Source organism: Canis lupus, chromosome 18 (assembly GCF_048164855.1).
Source record: "Canis lupus baileyi chromosome 18, mCanLup2.hap1, whole genome shotgun sequence".
In the NCBI taxonomy this organism is placed as follows: Eukaryota; Metazoa; Chordata; class Mammalia; order Carnivora; family Canidae; genus Canis; species Canis lupus.
The window spans coordinates 12950970-12958739 of NC_132855.1; positions in this window are offsets into that span (position 1 = coordinate 12950970).

The window sequence follows — 7770 nt, forward strand, 5'->3', positions numbered from 1 at the left end:
CAAACAAGACTAGTTAAGTGGGAATAATCACTCCTTCGTCTCCCAAGTCTCTGATGGTGCCATTAATCTTTGCAGTTCCTCCAGGGAATGCCACATTACTTTGAGTTTATTATTTTGGAGATTCCACTTGGATCTTCCTATCAATATAATCTTCATCCCGCACAGAAGAGAACTAATGTGAACATTCTGCCAATTGAGTGTATCAGTTCTAACTATACTTTTTGGAAGTGGGGAAATAACCAGATGAGAACTGGATAAGAGAAGACACATCTGCTTGCCAAGGATTACTAGCATCTTATCCTTTTCCTTCTCCTCCCATCAAGAAAGTTATCTATGCACTCCTCAAATTTGAACTATCCAATCATAGAAACATGTTCAGTGTTGTTTTTTTTTTTTTTAAGAGGCTGTATCTTAGGACCACTTCTCCCAATACTAATTACTACGTAAGTCAAGATTCTGGCAGGAAACAAGTAGCCATCCAAATTAGGGTATTTTGAGAGTGTAATAAAGGGACATTTTACAAAGGTGTGGGTGGATTTAATAGAAACCAATAAGGGATAGAGAAGCACCACGGGGTTAGCAACATCAAGGAGCAACCACTGGAACTCAAGAAGAGAGAATAGTTATGGGGACCCAGAAATATATGTAACTTCCAGTAAGGATTATAGCCACTGCAAAACAATGGCCTAGCAAGGAGGGACTCAGAGGAATTAATATCCTGACCTCAATGTGCTACTTCCCTCAATGTCCCGTCAGTGTCATTGATAGGCCTAACCCAATGTAAAGCCAAAGAGCAAGAGAGCCTGTTGGTGCAGCCCATATAAGTCATCTAGCACAGCAGAGAGCAGGATGAAGGGTAAAGAACAGACCTACAGGGATCAACAGACTATCAGTATATCATCTTCACCAAGAAACCCACTCTGAACCCTCTAATGTATCAGTATGTCCTCAGGTCCTGGTATTCTCCATCCTCCTTACATTACCCTACTTTTTCTTTTTCCATGGCACCATTATCATCAACCATATGTAATTTACCTATTTAGTATATTTATGGCATGTTCTTTATCTCTCTAGTAGAAAGTAAACCCTCCTAGCCCAGGCGTCTTCACCTGTTTTGTTCCCTGAAGCTTCCAAATTATCCAGAACAATTTGTGGTATATAGTAGGTGTTTGATATATATATGTTGATGAAAAAAAAAAAAACCCAATGAATTGTGGATAACAAGAAACAGCTAGACAGAGGACAAGGCAAACCTAAGAGCTGAGAAATCAGTGATGAACCTCTAATCTTCCAGATGTCTTAAAGAGAGGAGATGGGAAAAACAAACAAACAAACAAACAAACAAACAAACTAAGGTATAGAAAGAAGAAAGAAAGAGACAAATAGCAAAAGAGATTTAATTTATGTCATAAAAGGAGAGAAATCCAATGAGAAATGTGTTTTGTTGTTATTTCTAGTTCATCTCATAGAAGTATCAATATATTATTTAACTTGAGGATTATTAAGAAAAAGTGACCAATGTTTGAAATGGGCCCACCTTGTCCAGTTAATTATCCTGAGTCTCCTCCAAGACTCCCCATGTTCCCCACCTTACTCAGCATCCCTCATTCCTTCTCTCAGTAATATAGCAATGGAGGGGATGAATGGAACTGGGATTAACTGAGAACCTTCACTCCTCTAAGTTTCTAAATTTCCTTCCCTGAATTCCAATATATTTATATCATTAAAAAACAAAATTGCACCAGTTAAAAAAAAATATGGGTCAGACAAATATGTTTATGTGTATGATGAGGGTCCAGAGAAATAAGGTTAGGCCATCCACTGTTCTTGCCTGCCCAGCAGCACTTTCCTTTTTCTTTGGTGATAGTGTCACTTATTATTTTGAGCAGTGTTATAGACTAAACTCTGTCCTCCGAGAATTCATATGGTAAATCCGTATTGCCCAGTGCCTTACAATGTGACTATATTTGGAGATAATGGCCTTTAAAGAGCAGATTAAGATTAACTATGGTCATAAGGGTAGGACCCCAATCCTATAGGACTAATATCCTTAAAAGAAGAGGAAGAGACACCAGAGAGGCACACATGCAGAGAAAAGGCCATGTGGAGAAGGTGTCTCTCTACAAGTCACAGAGAGATCACTTAGGAATAACCAAACTTACCAGTACCTTGATGTTGGACTTGCAGCCTCTAGAACTGTGAAAAGATAAATTTCCTTTATTTAAGCCACCGAGTATCTGGTATCCTGTTACAGACACCCTAGCAGACTAAATATGGGGCTACACTTCCTCCTTTATTCACGGCATGATAATATCAACATATGTCACTCCCCCGCCAAGATCCCCCAACCCAACAGGCTTCCTATCCCAGGTGGACCAATTCTCTCTCTCTTCAGAAAGTCCTAATTCTAGAGGGACAGATTGTATAGCAGACACTGCAATGGCACTGTCCAAAACAGACCATGCTTGAGTTCTCCCACTTTCCAAACTCAGGGTGGTCAGCCTTTTCTTCAATTAATTGAGCTACCTGCCTCCTCCTGTGATCCTTTCCTTTTCTTTAGCTTAAATTAACTGGAGCCATTCCTAATGCCAACAAAAATTTATATGTGGTTCTCAAGTGGCCAAAAAATGGAAAATGTTTCTCCCCAAACCTACCTTCTGGCCAAGAATTAATTTCACTTAATGTTCCCATTCAAAGTCAATTTCCATAGATAGAGTATGTTTCAAGTGATGGATCCTGGAAGATGAGCCAATATGCCAAAAGAAAAGACAAGAGAAACAAAATGATCTGAACTTCACCTTCCAATGATTTATAAAATAGGACATGAAGGTTACAAGTCAAGTCTGCTCACATCAACAATAGAGTAAGCAGAAAGAGGTTAGACTAGACTGATGAAAGACACCAGAAGCTTCTGAGCAAGGCCCCTTCAGCTTCTGCTTATGCAAAGATTTTTAAGTAGAGGTGAGACAAGCAGAGCTATTTTTAGAAGGGTCACTCTGGTTGCAGGATGAATGAGAAATAGACTGGAGGAAGGACCAGACTGGAGTTTGCTACAAGGTCCATGCAGGAGAAGGCACCTACGTAGGCCAAGGCCAGGGAGGAGCTCCAGGTATGTACTGGGTGGGTGACCAGAGTGTTAGCCATCAGGTCATGTGGTGACTGGAAGGATAATTCAGATATCATGGTCTCCATCTACACTGAGACAAGCAAGAAGATAGTTCAGCCCTTCTTTTTATACCCCTGAAATGTGCTTATTTCACTTTGTAGACATAAAAACAAAACAATGGCAATGAAAAACCTAACACAACGTAAATATCTATCAGTATAATTTTAAAGAAACAGCATTATAATTATGCATTAAAAGAGAGATCTGTAGATCTATGGGAAAATGAACACAATATCAAAATGAAAAGCAGAAGCTGCTGATGTTCTATACAGAATGCCACTATTTTTGAAAAACAACACAAACAAAAGTGTGTGTGTGTGTGTTTGTGTGTGTGTGTGTGTTCCCAGAATTATAGGAGTGCATGTGTATGTGAATAGAAAAAGTCAGGAAAGATATTCACAAAAATGTTAATGGTGGCTATGTTTGCAGATTACTAGACGGGAAACTTCTAACTCTTTCTCCATACCTTCTGTATCATTTTCATTTTTAACCACAAATATGTTTTATTTTTATACTGAAAAAAGCAGAAAAAATATGTTCATTCTGGGATAACAAGACCACTTAAATAAGGACATTGCACATGTTTAGAGACAGAAGCTGAGAATAAAGCCCTCTGTGGATATTACAGTAAGGATTGCTGTGGAACAAGAATGGAATTGGCCTTTAGACACCAAACTACAGTCTGGGACAGACCAGACTATTCTCTTGGTGATACCAGACTAAGGCTTTTTACCAGTCTTTTGGTGAAATTAATATGAGAATCCCATGGAAGGTCTTTTAAGAAGTGTTGATTGTAAAGACATTTAGGTTAACACTATCATAAATATGTAGGATTTTTAGTCCTTATGTTTTATTGTCTCTGCAAGATCCAAGAATTCTTTAAATTCTTGGGTAAAGTAAGATGTAAATATCCACACCTCCCTTGACTACTATTGTCAATATTCTGGTGGAGAAATTAAGCAGGACTGGGCATTAGAATACAGCTTGAGGGCAGCCTGGGTGGCTCAGCAGCTTAGCACTGTCTTCAACCCAGGGCGTGATCCTGGGGACCCGGGATCGAGTCCTGCGTCGGGCTCCCTGCATGGAGCCTGCTCCCCTCTCTCTCCGTCAATTACAAATAAATAAATAAATAAAATTTAAAAAATTAAAAAAGAATACAGTTTGACTCTGTCTGGATGTGCTTCACCAGGAGAGCTGGTTTTACACAGGGTCAAGTTCAGAAGAACCCTGAGCCTAGTTTAATGTTCTGCTGTAGGGACCGCCTGCGTCAGAGGTTGAGTATCTGCCTTTGGCTCAGGGCCTGATCCCAGGGTCCTGGGATTGAGTCCTGCACTGGGCTCCCTGCGAGAAGCCTGCTTCTCCCTCTGCCTATGTCTCTGCCTCTCTTTGTGTCTCTCATGAAGAAATAAAAGCTTTAAAAAAAAAAAGTAAATTAATTTAACAAAAAATAATGTTCTGCTGTAATCATTCTGAAATTCCTTTTTTAAAAAAGATTTTATTAATTAATTAATTAATTTATTTATTTAGAGAGCAGGGGGAGGGGCAGAAGGATAGAGAGGGAATCTCAAGCACACTCAGTGCTGAGCATAGAGCCCTATATGGGGCTGGATCTCACAACCCTGAGAGCATGACCTGAGCCGAAATCAAGAGTCAGATGCTTGACTAACTGAACCACCCAGATGCCCCCATCCTGAAATTCTTAATAATTTATCTTTGGCTTGTGTTTTGTAAGTGAAATCCAGTGGGGCAAGGGAATGAGCAGAGGTGACTTGTGGTGTATGCAGGTCTTCTGGCTTCTGTCTATTTGCATTTAGCCTTTGAGATGCATATGAGCAGAGAATCCCAGAAGATCCACAATGCATGGAGCTCAGCAAGACTCAAAGTGAATACAAGGAAACCTGTTGTGTCTCCAATGAGTGAGTGGAGGTGCTGACAGCTCTAAGAGCCCATGGTTTCTGTTCAAACCAGAAGTTGCTTTGAACAGAAAAAGAAGGCAATAGCATTCTAAAAAAACATGAACGACCAAAGAATCCTGTCATATTCTCTCTTCCTCTTCCTACTTCCCTGCAAGAGCCAACCACGTACTGAAAATGATCACGTAGAAGAAAAGGAAAAGATATGGCACCCCATAGTTCCTGTCCTTTTCTTTTCACTCCTTTCTCACAAACCACAAAGCCAAAGGTAGAGAGTATTAGTAGAAATGCACATATGAAATGTAAAATAAAAGAGTGATTTTTTTCTGTGCATTTCCAGTGTTTTGTTAAAATGAAACATACATACATGTATGAGATATGAAACCAAAATTGTGTGATTTTGGTGATCTCACATGAGAAGTTTACATTTGCATCTAACTTTGGTATTGCACAATATGAATACAAATGGAAAATTCAAACTAATAATGTAAAATTTTAATTTTTCACTTACACTACACAAAAAACTTAAAAACACCATGACAAGGTAAGAGAGAAAATGTGGAAGAGAGAACAAGATCTGTGCTGTAGGACCTTTAATGGTATGTTTTCCCTGCTTTTTGAACAAGGGCTCTCCCACATTTCCATGTTGTGCTGGGCCCTGCAAATTACATAGTGAGCCATGCCTGTGACTGCATGGACTGTCAGAACAAGTGGCTTTGGGTGTTTTGGTTGTAACTTGACAGAGGCAAGGGTGGAGGCTGAGAAGCTGCACCAACATCACCTAACGGGTGCAAGGAGAAAGGGGCCTGAGGGAGGGGTGGCATGAACTAGTGTCCTTTAGCAGTGCCCCCCTGTACAGCCTTCCAGGAATGACAGGGACAACATCACTAAAGAGAGGTGCTTAGTGAAAAGAGGCAAGTTCATCCCTTTAAACTGCATGGATTTCTCTGCAATTTAGTGCTGAAAAGTGATGTTAGAGAAAGGCTCTTTTCTCATATGATCGCTGATAACCTTCTGTCTATTACTTGAGCTCAATACTGGGAAGTATTTGTGCAGCAAAGCTGAGCCCTTGCTCTCAAGAAACCCAGCGAACAGCGTGATAGATCAATTGATTTGTCAAGCCCCAGCAGACAGAAACAATTTCCTTGGCTAGACTTAGCTAATGCAGATGGCCGCCTCCTTCACCCTTTCATACACCTCACCCTGGCCTTGGAGAATGTTCCAGGGAGGATGTCACAGTCTCCCTGGAAGGCTCTGGACTCTTCCTCCTGGCATTTGAAAGAGGAGATGGCACAGCTCAGCACAATCCTGAGAAAGCCATTAGCAGAAGGTAGATGTCTCCTGGGAGAACAGGTAGGTGAGTGATGCACCAGCCAGTAATTCTGTAAAAATCTGATTCTTTGGGTTCCTGTGTCCAGTCATCCACCAGTACATCTGAAGCTCACTGGGGAGAGAAGACAAAGAACACACCAACCAAATATGGGTTCTTTATATCTGGAACGTTGACTTCCAGTCTCTGTCTGATGGACTGGTGTGGTAGGCTGTCAAGAAGCACATGACCTTGGTATCTTAGGAGGCTCTGTTGTTTCTGATTTTACTGCTTTGAAGGCAGAGAAGACAGAGCTTCCCACCCATCTTCTACAAATACTCATATTCTTCACACTAAATGCCCCAACCGTCTCTAGCCCTCCGCAAGTAGGGGTAGGGTGGGGAAGAGCTGAGTGCTACACTGCAGGTGTTCTGACAACCGCGGTGGCTCAGAGTGCCCTGCTGCACCATGGCATTTTGCCTTCCACGTCTTTATTTGCCAGAATGCCTTCCCTACTTCTTCACTCACTAGCTCATTTCCTCTTCTACCTGGCTACGCAGATAAGATTACATTTCCCAGCCCCTTTTGCTGTTAGTTGTAGCCATATGACTGGGTTCTAGCTGATAGAACGAGAGCAGAAGTCATCTGGGCACTTTCAGCCTGACCCAAAGGACTTCTTTCCCCCATACAGACTACTGCAGAGGACCACAGCCCCAGGAGAGCTGGGAGATAAAGGTGGTGGGGCCACAGGAAAGAAAGGATCTGGTCCTTTAATCTCCACTGGAGGACAGTCTGTAGAGGATCAGACCTGCTAGTCATCGGGAATACCTATTTTGGAAAAGGAGAAATGAACTTTTATTATATTTAGGGGGTGTTTTGGCAGCTGGGTTACCATAACCAATAACAACTGACTTCCAATAATAGTCTCTCTCCTCCTGGGGATTGAGACACAGTTGTAGCTCAGATATTAACTGCTCAGATGTCCTCCAGCTGGCTGGAGACTCCCTGGTCTTTGATATTTAATTTTAAAGGCTGAAATTCCTTCAATTTGGGGGGAAATCATGGCTCTCTTCCTCCCACCTCCATCTGTACCAAAATCTCCTGGGTTTCCCGAAAGGCTTACTTTTCTCCTGATCACATCTTGCTCTGATATCACACAAGTGAGAACAGATATGATGAGGTTCTTTGGTCTTTCATGTGTCTTAGAGCACCATTGTCTTCCTTTTGTGGTCAAAGGGTGTTCTAATTTGAGTGGAAGGTGTGGGAATTGTTGGTTTGTTCTCTCTTTGAGTCCTGCTAAAGTCCCATGAACCAGGGTCCACTGAAATTCTGTACTGATGGGGTATTACAAATATTGATTTGGGGAGGTAGGGGGTTGTGGA